The 19149-nt window shown below is 45.8% G+C and overlaps 1 protein-coding gene across 3 annotated transcripts in view; it reads right to left on the reverse strand.

Annotated features, from left to right (window-relative positions):
* Nucleotides 1-17777, reverse strand: part of AMOT (angiomotin) — a 67730-nt gene extending 49953 nt beyond the window's left edge. Inside the window, exons 1-2 of one of the 3 annotated variants that reach the window (XM_081846978.1) lie at nt 17638-17746; nt 14766-14903 (exon numbers count right to left, since the gene is read on the reverse strand). The gene's annotated coding sequence lies outside the window, so the exon portion shown is untranslated. Of the gene's footprint in view, nt 1-9653; nt 10169-14765; nt 14904-17637 lie in introns of those variants that run through there. The other 2 variants (XM_081846979.1, XM_081846977.1) reach the window with 2 other exon arrangements.
* Nucleotides 17778-19149: the final 1372 nt, after the last annotated feature.

Below are 19149 nucleotides of genomic sequence, written 5' to 3' on the forward strand. Positions count from 1 at the left end.
ACAAGGATCAAAAATGTCAAGCTGCAGTGCGCACAGAGAGATCAGATAAGCGCACAAATTTACCCACCTATCCATGCCCCCTCTCCCCTGTCCCGGCCACTGTAATATACTTTTGAAGAAATGCCAGCTGAGATTATAATTGTGCTTAGCACTGAAAGCCCTTTTATTATGGCCAAAGTGCTTCGCAGTATATTATCTCACTAATCCTGACAACTGCTCTGTAAGGGAGACCAATATTATAATTATTGTAGATGACCTGCTGATAGGGTGGCCCTTTGTACATTGCCAAAAAGGGAAAAAGAGAAGAGGGTGCAGATTTACATAAAATTTGCATGTGCTAATTACAAAAAACCCACAATTTTTGTAATAATAGCTATGATCTGAACAGCAACACACCTTAGTGCTGCTGTGAACAGGTGACCTGTGTTGCTTACTCAGCCTGATGCCCAGCTGCAAACTAGGGATCAGGCCTCCCTGATCTCTCCTTTTGGGGATCTTTAAACTGGATTCGCAGTGGATAGCCTTTCAGACACACACAAACTGTTTGTAGAGAACTGACCTCTGTAAAGTAAGACACCCGGCTGCTCTATCGGGTGAGTCAGAGACAGGGCAGGAGCCTAGCCTTAACTAAGGCCCCCAATGAGTGGACGGCAAAGGCAAGGTTTGAACAGGGGACACAAGTTCTCAGCCACTATTAGCACAGGGTGGCATTTAGGTTGGCCCTAATGTGGTGAATGGATTCTTTGATGGCTCTGCTGGATTTGGTCACAGAACTCTCAATTTTCAAATTTATATTTGTGACCTACTTTTTACTCAGCACTAACACCACCGTGAAGTTGTTGAACTGAAGAGCAGGATACACACCCTGTCTCAAGTAATCAATTACTTGTTGCGGTGTTTCCCCATTAGCAGTGTGCGTATCCCTTGCCCACTTTTTAATTTTACTTTATCATAGTATAACTCTTTATTATATACTAATGAATTGATGCCACATATTGTAATTGGTCCGGTCTAGATAAAACAATTCAGTGGTACCTTGGTTCTCAAATTTAGTCTGTTCCAAAACCAAGGTGCACTTTCCCATAGAAAGTAATGCAAAACGGATTAATCCGTTCCAGACTTTTAAAAACAACCCCTAAAAGAGCAATTTAACATGAATTTTATTATCTAACGAGACCATTGATCCATAAAATGAAAGCAATAATCAATGTACTGTACAGGGTGGATTTGATTTAAATCAAATTGATTTAAATCACGATTTAAATCACTAGTCAGTAAGGCTTGATTTAAATCATTTTTTTTACAGAAAGACTCATTCTTTCTGGTATAATCTTAATATTTACAACCATATGAAGGTTTCATTTTTGGAATAATAAATTTTCAGAGTAGTTTTTACAGCTATATCAAAAATTATTGATTTGATATACTATTAGAAATACATAGACAGATAATTATGAAATTATGGTGAGGTTTAATAAGTTAACTGTTTATATTTGGACAATCTTTCTGCTGTACTTTTTTGGAAAGAGAAAAATAATCATTTCTTTACTAACCATTTAAACAATTTATTTAACTGGTTATAGTGATTGTTTGGATGAGGGCTTTTATCCATTTCCACAGTCACACAATCAATCAATCAATCAATCAATCAATCAGTAGCTGAACTGGAATCCACGCAGTCCCAAAAACAAATTAACTGAAAAAGCCTCAAAACAAAAAAATGCAAAATAAATAGCAAAAGCAAAAGCACCAAATATAACCTCCAAATATCACCACAGAACACTGCAATTGGGAATGGAAGGCTTGAATTACAATGGGAGGGGGCACAAATTAGCAGCACAACAGGAAATCACAGAAACGGAAGGCATGAATTACAATGGGGGGGGGGATCCAAAATAGCAGCGCAACAGGGAGACTCAAAACGGAGCATGTTCAGCTTCCGAAAAAAGTTCGAAAACCGGAACACCTACTTTCGGTTTTTCAGCGTTTGGGTTCCAAGTTGTTTGTGAACTAAGCTGTTCGAAAACCGATGTACCACTGTATTATTAAAACTATCACCTAAGAAGAGGCATGGCAGTAAGACTAAACTCTCAAAAGGGACCGACTGAGTCAGGACACTCCAAATGCTGTCTAGCTTCCTCCATCTGCACAATGGGCGCTGGGAGTTCCTCCTCCTGCTCCATCCCCACCTACCTCTCTCCGATAGGGCTGGGCGATATCTGGTTTTCAACATTGTGATATATCACCAGCTAAACATTGTGATACACTGATATATCACTATGTCTGAAATAAGGATGGAGCTATGTAGAGGCATTGACTGGCTTCACGGTTTTCCCTGCCTCATGACTGCCAAGTCAAAAATTATGAAACTGATGTCATGATATGGACTTCATACCAGTTTTGGACGATATATTGCCCGGCCCTACTCTCTTGCCATGCCCACCCCAGCACTATCAAATACTGGGAGTCGACCTGCTTGCCCTGGGATGTTTCACCAGTTGACACCTCCGAGTCTCCTGAGTCTAGGAGGAATACTAATATGGTCTGGGTGTGCACTCCTGTTCTTATCAGGATCAAGTAGTTATGCTTATAGAGAGAGCCAATGTGGTGTAGCGATTCAGAGTGGTGGACTAAGATCTGGGAGATTGGGATCCCAGTCCTCTCTCAATCTTAATCTAGAGCTCACTGACCTCCAATGAAACTGAATATTGGAAGATTCAGAAAAAATAAGAGGAAGTTCTTCTTCATGCAGTGCATAGTTAAACTAGGGAACTCACTTCCACCGGAGGCAGTGATGGGCCACCAACTTGGGATGGCTTTAAAAGAGGATTAGATAAATACATGGAGGAGAGGACTACTGACGGCTACCAGCCGGGATGGCTCTGCTCTGCCTCCACAGTTGGGGGCAGCAATGTTTCTGACTGCCAGTTGTTGGACACCACAGGAGAGGAGACAGTGCTCTTGTGCTCAGGTCCTGTTTGCAGGTATCCCATGGGCATCTGGTTGGACAGGATGGTAGACTAGATGGGCAACTGGCCTGATCCAGCAGGGTTCTTGTTATGTTCCTACGTTCAAATCAGTAGTAATTAAAATGTTGTACAGGACTTGAAGTATACAGGTCATCCCAGCATGCGGATCAGGCAGGCCAAGAAGCAATTAGTTCTACCTTTTGAGTCACCATATTATATCTGGCTCCAGTTGGCAGACTTCAATGTTACAGTAGACACAAACACACCCTTCAAGCCTCACTGCAGGCCAGAGATGGGGAACATGCATCGCTCCAAATGTAGTTCAACAACATAATGGTAGTTAACTACCATTATCCCATAGCACTGCCCAGGAGAAAGGGGGTTGGAGCCCAACCACAACTGGAGGGCCAGAGATTTCCCATGTGTACTGCTCAGGGCAATTTTCCCTTCGTGAATTTTTCTTGGAGGGTAAACTACATTTTTTAAAGAGTCAAACTTTCTATTCCCCATCACTTGAATCTAACAAGTCCTTAAGCTAGGATTAGATTGGACTGATGGCACCAGTTCTGGAGATCTGATTAGACACATGCTAGCATAACCATGGAACAGGAGGAACTAATTTCTGTCTTAATCAGAGGTCTTTGCAGCAACGAAACCTAGCACTCTAGCTCAGTGGTTTCCAAAGTAGGTAGCACTGCCCCCTGGGGAGGATAACCCAGGGGGCTCTAAGAGGCAAGGGGGCTAAAGGGGGGCCATTAGAAGCATAAATGAATATCCGACTTTGAAAAGCTGGTATCGTTGGATCATGTTCATCAGTTTTCTTGAATTAATTAAACTAAACAGTTTCAACAGGATTGTGAATTAAAGTGCAATTAGTGGTTATTGTTTTGAATTTCATTTATTATCTTCCTTAGTGGGTTGTGCAAGGAGAATAATGCTTTTTATGTGTTGCGTAGTGGGTTCTGGGGATGTGTTTATGGAACCAACAGGGTGGGGGTGCAAAGAAGTTGGGGAACCACTGGAGTAGTTCTTCACTTGTTTGTCCTGAAAGAAGGGAGAAAAAATAATGGGTCAAACTCAGAGCACAACCTGCCTTGTAACTCACAGGAACATGCAGTGTTTAAGTCTTTTATGGGTTACACTGAACTGCAAAGGTGGAATAAGATCTGTTCATTCCAATGCAGTTTCATTTTAGTATTGTAAGCAAGAGTGAGATGTTAACATCAGTTCTCAAATACCTTGGATGCAACAGCCACTCTGAGGGTTGCTGTTGCTGTTTACAATCAAGTGGCATGTAAATTTTATGAAATAAAACAAATTTAGTATGTATTACGCCCAGACCAATCCCTTTGCAGGGCCTACCATGCTGCTACGTAACAATATAAGGGTCATAAACACACTTGGTATTCAGACACCACACCAAGTCAAACCATAAGTTTAGCATGAGTATATGGACTCAGGGAGAGGAGACTGCAGTCACTTCATTCCTTTCTGGTTGTTCTGCCACTATGCCTCACTGAGCTAAGCCATGGTTTGCCAAACATATCTCCCGCTTGGACTACTGCAATGCGCTCTACGTGGGGCTACCTTTGAAGGTGACTCGGAAACTACAACTAATCCAGAATGCGGCAGCTAGACTGGTGACTGGGGGCAGCCGCCGAGACCACATAGCACCGGTCCTGAAAGACCTACATTGGCTCCCAGTACGTTTCCGAGCACAATTCAAAGTGCTGGTGTTGACCTTTAAAGCCCTAAACGGCCTCGGCCCAGTATACCTGAAGGAGCGTCTCCACCCCCATCGTTCTGCCCGGACGCTGAGGTCCAGCGCCGAGGGCCTTCTGGCGGTTCCCTCATTACGAGAAGCAAAGCTACAGGGAACCAGGCAGAGGGCCTTCTCGGTAGTGGCACCCGCCCTGTGGAACGCCCTCCCATCAGATGTCAAAGCGATAAATAACTACCTGACATTCAGAAGACATCTTAAGGCAGCCCTGTTCAGGGAAGTTTTTAATCTGTGATATTTTAGTGTATTTCTGGTTTTTATGGAAGCCGCCCAGAGTGGCTGGGGAAACCCAGCCAGATGGGCGGGGTACAAATAATAAATTATTATTATTATTATTATAGCATGTTGTCTTACTTTGAACTTATGATATAGTTCTCCAAAACAAACCATGAGCTACAAACAATAGGATAAGCTTTGGTTGCACCAGGTGGGTGGCGCTGTGGTCTAAACCACTGAGCCTAGGGCTTGCCAATCAGAAGGTCAGCAGTTCGAATCCCCACCACGGAGTGAGCTCCCATTGTTCGGTCCCTGCTCCTGCCCACCTAGAAGTTCAAAAGCACATCAAGTGCAAGTAGATAAATAGGTACTGCTCCGGCAGGAAGGGAAAGGGTGTTTCCATGCACTGCTCTGGTTCACCAGAAGCAGCTTAGTCATGTTGGCCACATGACCCGGAAGCTGTACGCCGGCTCCCTCGGCCTAAAGAGCAAGATGAGCGCGCAACCCCAGAGTCGTCCACAACTGGACCTAACGGTCAGGGGTACCTTTACCTTTACCTAAGGAAGCTAACCAAAAGCCCAGATTTAAGTGGCACACTAAGCGGAACCATAGCTTAACTCCTTCCAACTTCCAATTCTATAATTCAAGACAGCAGCAAAAAGATCAGGGAGGCCACAGCCTCTTCTATGGGAGCCTGCACACGAAATAAGTCATGGTTTGGCTTATCACGATACACAAACCAGATCATTCTGTTATCCGTTCCGTACTAAAAATTAACCTATGTGGGGTGATATGGGAGGGAAGTATCAGTGCTGCTGTAAACTTCAGTGGAATACAATAGATCAGAAAAAATCAAAGTGAGGCTGAAGAGACATTGGGGGCAGGGAGCAGAACTCGCCCCAACCAAAGATTTTAACACAGTTAACAATGCCTAAGTAGGGCTAATTTTGCACCATTTAAAAAAATGTTTACACAAATCTGCATGTGTAAAAATATTTCTGCCTACATACTTTGCTTTTGATCATACAAGCAGGTTGTAGCAATGATCTTTTTGGATAAGGTATTTCCTCCTCTGGGAGAGAAAAGGGATAATGGTTCTCTCAATGATACTTCCACTCTCTATTTTTTAATATCTGCATTAAAAATTATGAGTTATATCGAACCAAGTTCTACTCAGAATAATCCCAGCGGAAATAATGCACTTAAGTTAGTCCTGCCTCTTATTTTTAATGGGTCTACTTTGAGTATAACTGATCATCATCATCGTCATCATCATATATTTATACCCTGCCCATCTGGCTGGGCTTCCCCAGCGACTCTGGGCGGCTCCCAACATAATATTAAAATAATAATAATAATAATAATAATAATAATAATAATAATAATAATAATAATTTATTTATACCCCGCCCTCCCCAGTCAGAGCCGGGCTCAGGACGGCTAACACCAGTAGAATTACAATAAAAACATAATGGGGGGGAGGGGAAATTTAAAATACAGGTTAAAATGCAATTTAAAATGCAGCCTCATTTTAAAAGTAGCCCATGGATCAAAACCATAAGGGGAGGGAAAACATAAGGGTCAGACTGAGTCCAAACCAAAGGCCAGGCGGAACAGCTCTGTCTTGCAGGCCCTCTGGAAAGATATCAAGTCCCGCAGGGCCCTAGTCTCTTGTGACAGAGCGTTCCACCAAGTCAGGGCGAGTACTGAAAAGGCCCTGGTCCCAGTTGATACCCATCTAACCACCTTGTGATTTGGGACCTTCAAAGTGTTGTCATTTGTGGACCTTAAGGTCCTCTGCGGGGCATACCAGGAGAGGCGGTCCTGTAGGTACGTGGGTCCTAGGTTGCGTAGGGCTTTAAAGGTCAAAACCAGCACCTTAAACCTGACCCTGTACGCCACCAGAAGCCAGTGCAGTTGGTAAAGCACTGGGTGAATGTGATCCCGCGACAAGGACCCCTTAAGGAGCCTCGCCGCGGCATTCTGCACCTGCTGGAGTTTCTGGGTCAGCTTCAAGGGCAGCCCCGCGTAGAGCGCATTACAACAAGCAAGCCTGGAGGTGACCGTCACATGGATCACTGTGGCCAGATCAGGGAGAGAAAGTAAGGGGCCAACTGCTTAATATGGCGGAGATGGGAAAATGCCACCTTTGCTGTGGCTGCAACCTGTGCCTCCATGGAAAGGAGGCGTCGAAGGTTATACCCAAGCTCTTGACAGAAGGCGCTGGCACTAATTGAGCCCCCGCAAGAGATGGGAGTTGGCCCCCCAACCCTATGTCATCCTGACCCAGCCAGAGGACCTCTGTCTGCGAAGGATTTAACTTCAACCAGCTCCCACGCAGCCATCCAGCCACAGCTTCCAAGCATCTGGTCAGTGTGTCCAGGGCCGAGTCAGGGCAGCCATCCATCAACAGATAAAGCTGGGTGTCATCAGCATATTGATGACAACCCAGCCCAAAGTATTAAAAACATTAAAAACTTCCGTAAACAGAGCTGCCTTCAGATACAACCCAGTCTCTTTACCCATTTTGTTTCTTCTTTGCTGCCCAGTTGATTGGGGAAACCTTCCATAGTTTAAAACTGATTAATTTGGGCCACTGCCCCCTTGATTCCATAAGCTCATCCCCAGCGCTTCTTACCCTATAAAAAGCATTATTCAGAATAGCGGTTTACAGCAGCCACTAAGGAAGATAGCAACACAATGAAATCCCAAACAATAACAACTAATTACACAATGATTCAAAATCCAGTTAAATCTATTGAGTTTAACTAATTCAATAAAACTGATGAACTTGAGCAAGTGATGCCATCTTTTCAAAGTCTGATAGTCATTTACACCTCCAGTGCCTCCCTGCTGCCCCCTAAGTAATCCCACCACCTCCTGGGGGCAGTACCACTCACTTTGGAAACCAGTGACTTAAGTTGTAAAATGCTTCACCCTTAGTGCTGGTATAAGTTAGGTGGTACCATCACTGTTTCACCATCAATGGGAAGAGGCAAGTGACCACATAGACTTGACCTGGGAGAGTTTACTGGCTCTGCAAAGTGTCAACAGTCTGGATTCTGCAACCGCAATGATTTGCACGCAAACCACATGTAACAAATGAGGATGCTCATGCCTCCATCCCGCCCATCCAGCCAGACCCTTCCAATCCCATCTTGTCCAAGAATCCCAGAAGCACAGCACTGGAAGGAGCCAGCTTGTGTCACACCCCACCGTGGGAAACTGAGAAGCTAACTGGAGGGGTGGAGCACCCGTTCCACGGCATTCCTCCTCTGCCCTGTGACACAGCCTGGGAGCAATAAGAGATGGAACCACAGGACGTACAGGCAGACATGCTTTGCCTGAGCATGGTGTATGCAGGCACCATGTGTGCTATATACACAGCCAAGTAATGTATTGGTGCTATTTCAGGTAAACACTGAGTTGTGGCTGATCACTTCTGTTAGCAAAAGAAATAAAACATCTAATTGCAAGTGAATGTGGTTTAATGCTCTTAGGCTTGGTGCACTCTTTAGATCAATGTTTCTGGAGAAAAGCCTGAAGTGTTTGGTTATTTGTTAATTGGTTCAGTTGTACTTTAATTTCATCTGTACTTGAAAACAGTTGACAAAAACGAACTGGAAAAACTGAAGACGAAATAATACATAATTGCAAGGAATGTGGTTGCTCTGCTCCTGTATTGACCAGACACACAGTACTACCAAAATATATGCTTGGGTCTATTTCCACCCACTTAAAGAATGCCCATTAAAAAAGGTACTGAAAAGTCATACTGCTCACTTATGTTTGCTTGACAGCAAAGCACAGAAAGCAGTTTCTGAAGAAGTGTAAGAGGCAAGAACAACTGGGCCCTCTGCTTAAGCATAGAAGGAACTAATTTGGAACAAAGGAAGCCAGGAATTAATGATAAACAATTCAAATAAAAAATCAGTACTCAAGTTCTACTATCCAGTTGCCCCTTTAACTAATGTTACTTTCCACCCCAATATTATTGCAAGAAAGGATGCTGTTATGGTTCAGTTTACATATTGGCCAGTGTGGTGTAGTGGTTAGTGTCTTGGATCATGACCTGGGAGAGACCAGGGTTCAAATCTCCACTTGCCCATGAAGTTCTTTGGGGTTGACCCCCTGGGGGCCAGTCTCAGTCTAATCTAGGGTTGCTGTGGGAATTAAATGAGGAAGGGATGAATTATGTGTACCACCTTTGGCTCCTTGGATAAATAAGTGGGGGATGTAAATGCAATAAAATAAATAATACAAAAAAAGTTAAGAGTGGCAAAATAAAGTATTAGTTGTCATTGTTGTCATTTGGCAGCGAAGACTGACAAGCCCACTTGGAGAATAACTTGATAAATCTAACTGGGCTAAAACTTTAAAAATCCATCAGGTTCCACACCAGGTAGCTCCTGCAAATCTTCCCCCATGTTAAGTAAAATTACGAATTGCCAGAGAAGCCACTTTCGTCTTAAGGGTGTTGCTGTCGCAGGGAAACAAAAGTGCATAACTTTTCATTCCTGGCACACACACAGGCCCCTGAGAGAGAAGGAATACTGGAAGGAACTTGATTTCCCAGTTGCAAAACCCCTTCACCAGCCTTTTGCCTTCAACATGCAGGAATTATATACTTTTGTTTTCAAAAAGTTGGGTTGATAGATATAATATATATATTGCCCAAGAAACCAAACCTGTGCGCGTCCCAGCATCACAGGAGGCGGAGGTCCAAAGGGGCGGAAACGGTGCCGCTGGAGAAAAGCAAGGGTGGGGTGGTAGGGGCGTCCGTCCCGACGACTCAGTTTGTCGCGTGCGAAAAGGCTGGAAAAGGGGCGCTTCTTCTGCACAGTCTCAGCGGGAGCTGCTGCCACTGCCCGGGGGACAGGCAGAAGCGTGCAGGCGGCCCATCCCCGCGTTCCCGGGGCGGCAAGAAAGATTCGCTTGTCTGCTGCTGGTGCCAAACTCCAGAGCGCCGCTCTCCCCTTGCGCGCAGGCGTTCAGCGCTCCGCCCGCTAACGAGGAAACATGGCCGGGGAGGGGGGGGGAGGGAGGGAGCAGTGGGAGCGGAGTGCCTCCGGGAAGCGGAGAGACTCAGCCCCTCGCTTGCCTAGGGGAGCCTCAACCAAGGAGGGAGAACGCGCTCAGCGCCGCCGCAGCCTTGCCAAGCGCCCCATCTCCATCGCCTTTGCGCGCTCCGGACGCGCCCTCCTCCCGAAGACTTTAAAGCAACAGCAGCCGCTTTGGAAACCAAAGGCTTGGGAGGAGAGGCAGGCAGGAAGGTCTGCCCAAAGCCACACGCCGCCTGCTCACTGGCCCGAGCCGGCCCAGCTGCAGATTTCCGTTGGCTGCCCGGCCTGCCAGTCGCGCTCATTGACAAAGAGGGAGAGGGAGGGAGGCGAGACACGGTTCTTTTGTCATCTCTGGCTTCTGCAGCAGAAAGAGTTGCAAAAGAGCCCGGTCTCAGGCAGCGCCCCTCCGGAGTAGGCTTTGCAAAAGGCTCCTGATTTTGCTGCAGGATCTTGTGCCGCGTTAACGCAGAGTTAAGTTCCACAAGGACGATCTCACACAGAAGACCCAAAGCCATCTTCCTCGCACGGATTCACACACATTAAGTTCAGCAATTCTTACAAACAACCCTGCCGGGTAGGCAAGCATTACCTGCATCGTACTGACAGGCCCCTTGTGGCCAAGTGCAGTCGAGGCCACACAGTGAAGTCCTGGCAAAGGTTGGAGTTGCAATTAGGACTTTTCAGCACAGTACTTCACTGCCATGTCCTGTCAAGCTCCCATGAGATGCCCTTTTCAATCCCAAGGAAACAAAGGGCACATTCCCACCATACATTTAAAGCACTAGGAAGCCACTTTAAACCACCATGGCTTCCCCCAAAGAATTCTGAGAGATGGAGTTTATAAAGGGCACTGAGTTGTTAGAAGACCCTCCCCGCCAATTCCCCTCCCAGAGCTACAGTCCTGAGTATACTAGAATCAGAGGTGTACCTAGGTTCCTTTGTGCCCTTGGCAAAGAACTGTAATGGTGCCTCTGAAGCTGGGAGAGACCATGGACAAGAAACTCAAAAAGTTTGCTTTTCAACACCTTTCACGCTCCGCCACTTACTTCCTCCACAGCCATCAAGGCAATAATGCAAGGGCCACTGGGAACGAGGTTTAAGGAACCAAGGGCAAGGAGTGGCCTGAAAAGGTTTGGGAACCACTGATCTAGTGAGATGTACCAATGGGACAGTTTTGGATGTTGCTCTTAACAAAAAACCAGGACTGGTTGAAGACATTTTGCTCTGTGTTGAGCGACAGGATGCCAGCCCTTCTCATTCCATATGCAGAAGCCAATTTGCCTGGCAGCTGTATCAGACTTCAGCATGGTCTGCCCCTCTCCTCCACCCAAGGACAGCTGTCTAGCTTAGGCACACCACTTCCCTGACCCTCAACTTCACTCTGCCTGATCCTGGGGTGGGAAACCTCTGACTCACCACATGTTGCTGGGCTAGATTACATCCTCTCTAACCATTTATCATGGTGGCTGAGGCTGATCGGGGTTGAATTCCAACCAACATCTAAAGGGCCACAGGTTCCCCATCCCTGACTGGCTAGGAATCCAGGCTGATATGTTTGTTGGTAATTTAGTTTTTTATTGAGATATGTTTTAAATAAAGAAAAAAATTAAAGTACATATAACACATCAACAACCACAACTGGGATACATTTCAGCAGGTAAATCAACAAAGGACAGAGGATCAAGAATTGGAGGTGTGTGGGGGGAAAGGGTCACCTCAGGGAAGAGGCAAGTAATGACACATTCAGTGTTTAGGTAGTTGCTTAGAACCAAAGCATTTGACAAACTCACATGAAGGACCGAAATAGTTTGGGAATAATCCCACACTGCAAAGTACAGCGAGAATCTGGAGGCGGGGGGGGGGGGGGCTCCTTGTTAATGTAACACAAATGAAAACCTTGTTACTGAAAAAGGTGACTTGCCTTTAAGTCCCCAGATTTGTGGACTATGTCCTGTAAGTTTCTTGGCCACTGCCCTTTGCCATACCCCGTTCCACCACCCGGCCAAAGAAAAATGGGCATGAGGCCTCCAGTGGTGCGCAACTTCCATGGAATTGTAGAATCACAGAATTGTAGTGTTGGAAGAGATCCCAAGGGTCATCTAGTCCAACCCCATGCAATGCAGGAATCTCAACTAAAGCATCCGTGACAGAGGGCCACCTAACCTCTACTTTAAAACTTCCAAGCAAAGAGAGTCCACAACCTCCAGCGGTTGACCATTCCAGAGTGGTTACAGTTAGCCAATAGCACAATCAAAACTTTGTACAAAGTGTTTTGCATATTTTCTGGAAAAAATGAAATTTGGGATAAACCTGGGGGAACAAGGTATTTCAAGGAGTGTTTCTAACCAGCATTTGTCAACCCATGCCTTGAGATCTGCTGGGAGGGCTGCTTCAGCTTATTCTGCAGCGGCTCACAGCAGGGCCTTCTTGCTTATATAGGCACTATGGCTGTAGAAATCCTTTCCATTGAAGGGACACTTGACTCCCCCACCAATGTTTCCTCAACAATCACTGAAGATGTACTTGTTCTGCTTGGCCTTTGGGAACTGGTTGGCTTAGTCATGCAGGCACTGGTGAAGATTGGTGGGAAATCTGTGAGCTTTGATCATTTGAATGTTGAATCCGATATCATTGCAATGCATACCCTGGTCTTAAATTGGGAACTCTGAACATAAGAAGAGCCTCCTGGATCAAGCCAACAATGGCCCAGCCAGCATCTGGTCCAGCATCCTGTTCTCACTGTGGCCAACCAGATTCCCCAAAAGGAAGCCCACAAGAAAGCCCTCTACCCTTCTGTGATTTCCAGCAACTGGTATTCATAAGCATTTGTTGCTTCTGACCATGGAGGCAGAGCATAGTCTTCATGGTCTATAGCCTTATGCTCCCCCATGAATGTGCCTAAGCCTCTTTTAAAGCCATCTAAGTGGGTGGCCACCACTGCCTCCTTTGGGAGAGAGCTCTATAGTTTAATTCTGCTCTGTACGAAGAATGACTCTCTTTCATCCGTGTCCTGAATCTTCTCATATCCAGCTTCATTAGATGTCTATGAGTTCTAGCGCTATGAGAGAGGGAGAAAAACTTTTCGCTATCCACTGGTAGTGTAAAGATATTATTAGGTTAAAATGATGGTGGTGGTGGTCAGGAAAGCCCTGACTGAAAGACAGCTCTAGGAAGTTCTGGAAAAGAGGCACGCTGGTTCCTTTACCCTTTCAGAAACAGTTCTCTTGTACTGTACTGTAATAGCTCTTGTGTGACCAGTTTCCTTTAATTTCAGGAGAGCAGGAATGCACTGCGCTTTCTAACCAAACAAAGCCAGACACGACAACTTGAGCTGAACAGGAAAGGAGCAAGGAAAGGAGCAGGACATCCCAGGTTCCCTTTGCCAAATGTTCCTCCTTCCCTCCCCCCACTCCGTGAGCTGCAGCAGCACACTCTTGAGGGCCTGCCAGATAAAGGAAGCTTGCGATTTTCCATGAATAGATCACACTACAATGTCAGAATACAGGAAACAGCGCAGGAAAGGAGCTAGTAAAAGCCACTAAATTGTAGTGCATTTCTCAAGCCAAGTTACACAACTGAGCAAAAGGTTACCTCTGGTCCACGGAAAGAACAGAGAACACAAGGGCTACTCTGCAAACAAATTGGAAGGCTCCAAAATGCCTTTTTTGTTGCCATTGCCTCCCATAGGAATGCGGCTGGAAAGAGCTCTATCTCAGGTTATTAAGAAGCTGTGCAACAGGGATGGTGCTGAACAAAAGGGTACCCTAAAGGTCTTCTGTCAGTGAAAGAACAGGAGACTGCAGCCATCGGTATTAAATTTCCATAGAAGGATGTTTGTTGCACAGTGAAGACCACTGAAAAGAGAATCTGCAGAATTTTTCTCCTTAAAAACTCTGGAGCTGCAAAGTGCGCAGGAATCTTCACTAGTTCAAAAACATGCCACAAGAGATTAACTCAAGCTCATTTCTTAAAATGGATTAAAAGTCACAGAAATAACCCATAAATTCCCAATAAGCCACTCCCTATTTGTCTATATCAAAGACAACCAGGATAATAATAGGACACTACTATTTTCAGGTAGGATGCAAACACATACCAGCAAATTAAGGATGTGCATTTACAGTTGATTGGGAGGTCTTGTGCAACAAATCCACTTCTCTAAAAGATCAGACATTTTGTGATTAGGAAGGTGGCAGAAAAATGCACTGGAGAGTGTGGGACTACACTTACTTAGCACCACACAGTCTAACCTCCCTGCAAAAAAATCAGGATAAAGGCTCCACATACAGGTCATCGGGAAGCACTTTTACATTCTCTTATTCCTGTCTCCCCAGTGGGTGAAGACAGTTATCAGGTGGCTTTAATATACATAGCTGCAAAATCTTGTAGCACATCTGGGTGCTACCTTCAAGGTTCTTGGTGGGGATTAAAGTAGTCTGAGACCTATGACCTGCTTGCATCTCTAGAGCCATTCAAATACCCAGCAGTTCAATGAATACTTCTCCATATAGATGTGCACCCTATACTAGAACCTCACAATCTACCAGCTGGAGCCAGGTGTAAAAAAACACAGTTAGAATTGAAAAAACAGTGCTGAAGTCAGTTAGGCTGGCAAGCACACAAGGCCTTCTTGGTGGCGGCCCTGCAGTAATGGAACTCTCTTTATGTTACCATTCATTGGCCCCTCCAGCTCTAACATTCAACAAAGCCTTAAACACGTGCATTTGTTACTATTACCTTAAAGAGAGTTTAGGTGATCCAGTTCAGTTTCTCTCATACACATCTTTGTCTGTATCCATACTTCATGTTCTGCCTAATGCTCTGTTGCTTTATCTCCCTTCTCTGAGCTTCGTGAGTTCTTGGCCAGAAAAGCAACTAATAAATAAGCAGAATAATACATATTCTGAGTTGAAGAATTTTTATGCACCAGAACTGAACTGAACTTATACAGCCCTTTGACACAAAAGGCCACCCCTTGTTAGCATTCCTCATTACACCAGCATGGTGTCGTGGCTAGAATGTTGGACTAAGACCTTGGAGACCAGGGTTTAAATCTCCCAGTGGACCTGGGAGACCTTGCCGGGGGGGGGGGGGGGAGAGCATGTCTGTCGCTGCCTCTCAGCCTAATCCACCTCACAGGGCTGTTGTGGGTATTATATGAAGAAGGTGAGAACAATGGATGCCACACTGAGCTCCTTGGAGAAAAAAGCGGGATAGCAATGCAGTGAAATAAATAAAAAATAAATGTGGTCGTCTGCATCTTAGGTGGGAAAAGTTGTTTCATTGTTGCTCTTATAAAATGATTGGGTGTCACGATAAATCACTCAAGAGATCCATCACCAGATCCCAATCTACCTTCCACACACCCTTGTGTTAGGTCCAAGGAAAACAAATTCAGCAGTTTGTATGGCTTTATTGGAGATTTGGACTGATCTTCTCCAACTTGATACCCTCCAGATATTTTGGTCGTCAGCTCCCATCTACCTTAGCCAGCATGGCAGGATCAAATCAACGATTTCTAGGCATGATCCTGGGGACAAACCGCACAAAACGGTGGTGGTTGTTTGTGCCAGACTTGTAAGCTTCTCAGAAATGCCTGGCTGGCACTTTTAGGAACAGAATGCTACATAGATATTTGATCTAATATAGCAGGACCTTCTGCACACATTGGAAAAGCTCTTCCACTAAGCTATGGCTCTTCCCCAGAACATGCCATGTACATTGATGGTGCTATGATGCTACTATTATGCTATAATGATGCCTACGATTAATACCATGAAGTGGCTCTTGATTCTTTTGAGAGTCACTTTCTTGGAATCAGAGAAAGTACTGTAACAAGGAATTCAGAGGAGGCATAAATTTGCTTTGGCCATGTACAGGCCATGCTAGATGTTATTGGTTCTACAGAAAGTGCTGCTAACACAAGGGAAGCCTCCTTGAACAAGTTTGGAGAGTCTCTGCTGAATTCAAACCCCATTCAAGCCGAGAGAATGACCCAGTTATGCAGATGCTTATTGTGATCAGAAACACAGCATTTATAACAACACAAAAGAAGAACCCTGCTGGGTCAGGCCTATGACCCATCTAGTCCAGGACCCTCTCCTCACAGGGACCAACCAGATGCCCCAAGGCAAAACCCACAAGCAGGATTCAACCCTATGAGCCATTCCCCACTCTGGTGGTTTCCAGCAACTGGTATTCAGAAGCAATTCCCATCTGTGGAGGCAGAGCACAGCCATTGTGGCCTTCTCCTTTATAAGTCGGTCTAATCCTGTTTTAAAGCCATCTAGGTTGGCGGGCGGCCACCACTGCCTCCTGTGGGAGCAAGTTCTATAATTTAACACTATGTGCTGCATGAAGAGGTGCTTTCTTTAAACTCCCCTGAATCTTCATTGTATGTCCACCAGGGTTATTACAAGAGACGGAGGAAAACTTCTCTCTATCCATTTCCCCCATGCCATGCATGATTTTATAAACTTCTGTCATGTATCCAACCCTACATACAAACTGCAGGCAAGCAAACCTAAAGGTGGTTCTTCTCATCCTGTCACTTTTATGCCTTGGAAAAGGTAAATGCAAATAGAAATGTAGCACCCCCTACTGGTGGTATGTGGCTCCACAGGCCTTTTTGAAAAGCCATTATGGGCCAGTTTTAAATGAAAACAAAAAACAAAGCTCTGCAATTACCCTTGCAAAATATTACTAATAATATCTGGCTACAGACCTGCTCCAACCCTAGGGACCTTGCAACCATATGTTTATGTGTGTGTGTGTATATACAAATTTCATGTTCACTAATGGTGTAATATTACACTACGTTCACTAATGGTGTAATATAAAGCTAAAGCAAAGTGGGCGTTCCTTTCTTGGTTTTGAAGGAAATGGTTTACAGATATAATTTACGGGCAGATCTTGCAGCCAGCCTTGATGCAGCAGGTGTTGGAATGGGAATGATATCGGGCACTGCCATTAATCCATCCAACTCAGTATTGCCTGCACTGACTGGCAGCGGCTCTCCGGAGTTTTTCTCCCAATCCTACCTGAAGCTGCCAAGGACTGAATCTGGGGCCTTCTGCATGCAAACGAGACCTTCTTGCGCTAAGCTAACCCTACCCCCGAGCTGCCTTTTATCAAATCTGTCCACCTAGCTCAGTATTGTATACACTGGCCGGCAGCAACTCTCCAGGGTTTCAGACAAAGGCTGCCCCCCAGAGGCCCAGACCTACCTGGAGAAAGTCCAGGGACAGAAGCTGGGACTTTCCACCTGCGCACGCTCTGCCATTAAGTTGCGCCCCATCCAAACACTTCTCCCCGCAGCAGGCAGGCAAGCCTTCCTTCTCCAACTCCCACAAAGGCTCGTTCTGTTTTACTCGTCAGCAGCTACGAAGCCGCTCCGAGGGCGGATTAGAGGCGGCGGGTTCAACCTCCCTGCTCCCTTTCCGCCGCAGATGCCCCAGACCCCGCTTGCATCGGGGCTTGCAAAGCAGCCACGCACCGCAGCTCACCCACTCTCACAAGCTCCCCCTTCCAGGAAACTGGCTGTTGCAAGGGCAGTAGCTGGACAAAACCCCCCACCACGCGGCGCCTCGCTCCCTCCTATCCACCTTACCGTGCGCCTTCGCCCTCGGAAGCCCCCATGGTTAACAAGGGCAGGCAGCCGCCCTCTTCCTCTCGTTAACTTTTACCAGCCAACTTCAGCTACGATCCTCAGCGTGCAGCTAGAAGATACGGTGAGCAGCAAAGGCTCTTGGGAAATGTAGTTCATTGCCCCGAACAACCTTTGCTGTCTCGTCGATTATGGCAAGGCAGTGGGTGCATCGCAGCGGCACCTCCACCAGGACCCACTTCTGATTTACCAGAAGTGCATTCTAAAGCAGATTTCACCAACCCAGGTGTCTTTCGGACGTCTTGGGTGGACTACAACTCCCACCAGACCCTGTCAGCAAGCACATCAGCCTGTGGGTGTTGTAACCCAAAACATCTGGAGGGCAGTAGAATGATGATAATGATTATTAATTTCATTGCATTTGCATGCCACCTTTCCTCCGAGGAGCTCAAGGTGGTGTACGTGGTCGCCTCCTCCCTCTCTATTTTATCCTCACAACAACCCTGTGAGGTAGGTTAGGCTGAGAGGCAGTGACGGGCCCAAGGTCACTCTGAGGCCTAGTTCTAGCTGGCACACCACACCACAGGGTCTCTAGAAGGCTCTTGTTACAAGACTGCTCTAAGCACACATGGAGTGTGTGTGATCCTGTGCACATTTGGGAGTAAGCATCATTGAACCCAGTAAGACTTGCTTGTGAACAGACATGCATAATGCTGTCACTCAAGAACAAAAGTAAGAGGCATTTCTTCTGCAGAGCGTTTATTATTAAATTTCTATCCCACTTTTCCTCTAAAGCAGTATTTCTCAAACTTTGGTCTCCAGCTGTTTTTGGACTACAACTCCCATCACCTCTAACTAGCAGTGATGGGAATTGTAGTCCCAAAACAGAGAAAGAGAGAGAGAGAGAGAGACCCAAGTTTGGGAAGCACTGCTCTAAAGAGCTGAAGATTCAAACATAGTTGGGAAGGGTCTTATCCCAGTGGCAGATCATCTGTTTGTATGCAGAAGGTCCCAGTGGGAGATGCCAGTATGAGGTAACCAGCCCAAACGTACCCTTTTGAGTTTGCACCTGTGAATTGCGATAACTGTAGGTGGTTAAGGGTTTTTCTTGTTTTGCAGCCCGGACATGTATGCTCTCCCAGCAGACATAGTTTCTTACCACCATCTCACACTTCATAGCCTAGAAAGTGGTGGCTGTCTTGCAGCAGGGCTGCAAGGGCAGAAATTGATTGCGCAGCAGCTCCTGCTGGCTACACCAGCTTTTCTGCAACATTTATGGAAAGTTTGGTGAAAGGAGATGAAATTATAAGGGCAGTTATGCTCTTTCACTCTCTCAGCAGTTATTGATGCCTAAAGTGCATTTCAAAACTCAAAACCTGAATACAGTATTTGGCTGCAATGCAAGCTCTCATCTGTCTCCCCTTTCGGTCTTGAGAGCCAGTATAGTAGTGAGTGTCAGACTAGGACCTGGGAGATGGGTTCAGATCCCGACCATCAGCCAGGAAGCCCACTGGG

The sequence above is a fragment of the Podarcis erhardii genome, assembly GCF_964252035.2.
Source record: "Podarcis erhardii genome assembly, chromosome: Z".
In the NCBI taxonomy this organism is placed as follows: domain Eukaryota; kingdom Metazoa; phylum Chordata; class Lepidosauria; order Squamata; family Lacertidae; genus Podarcis; species Podarcis erhardii.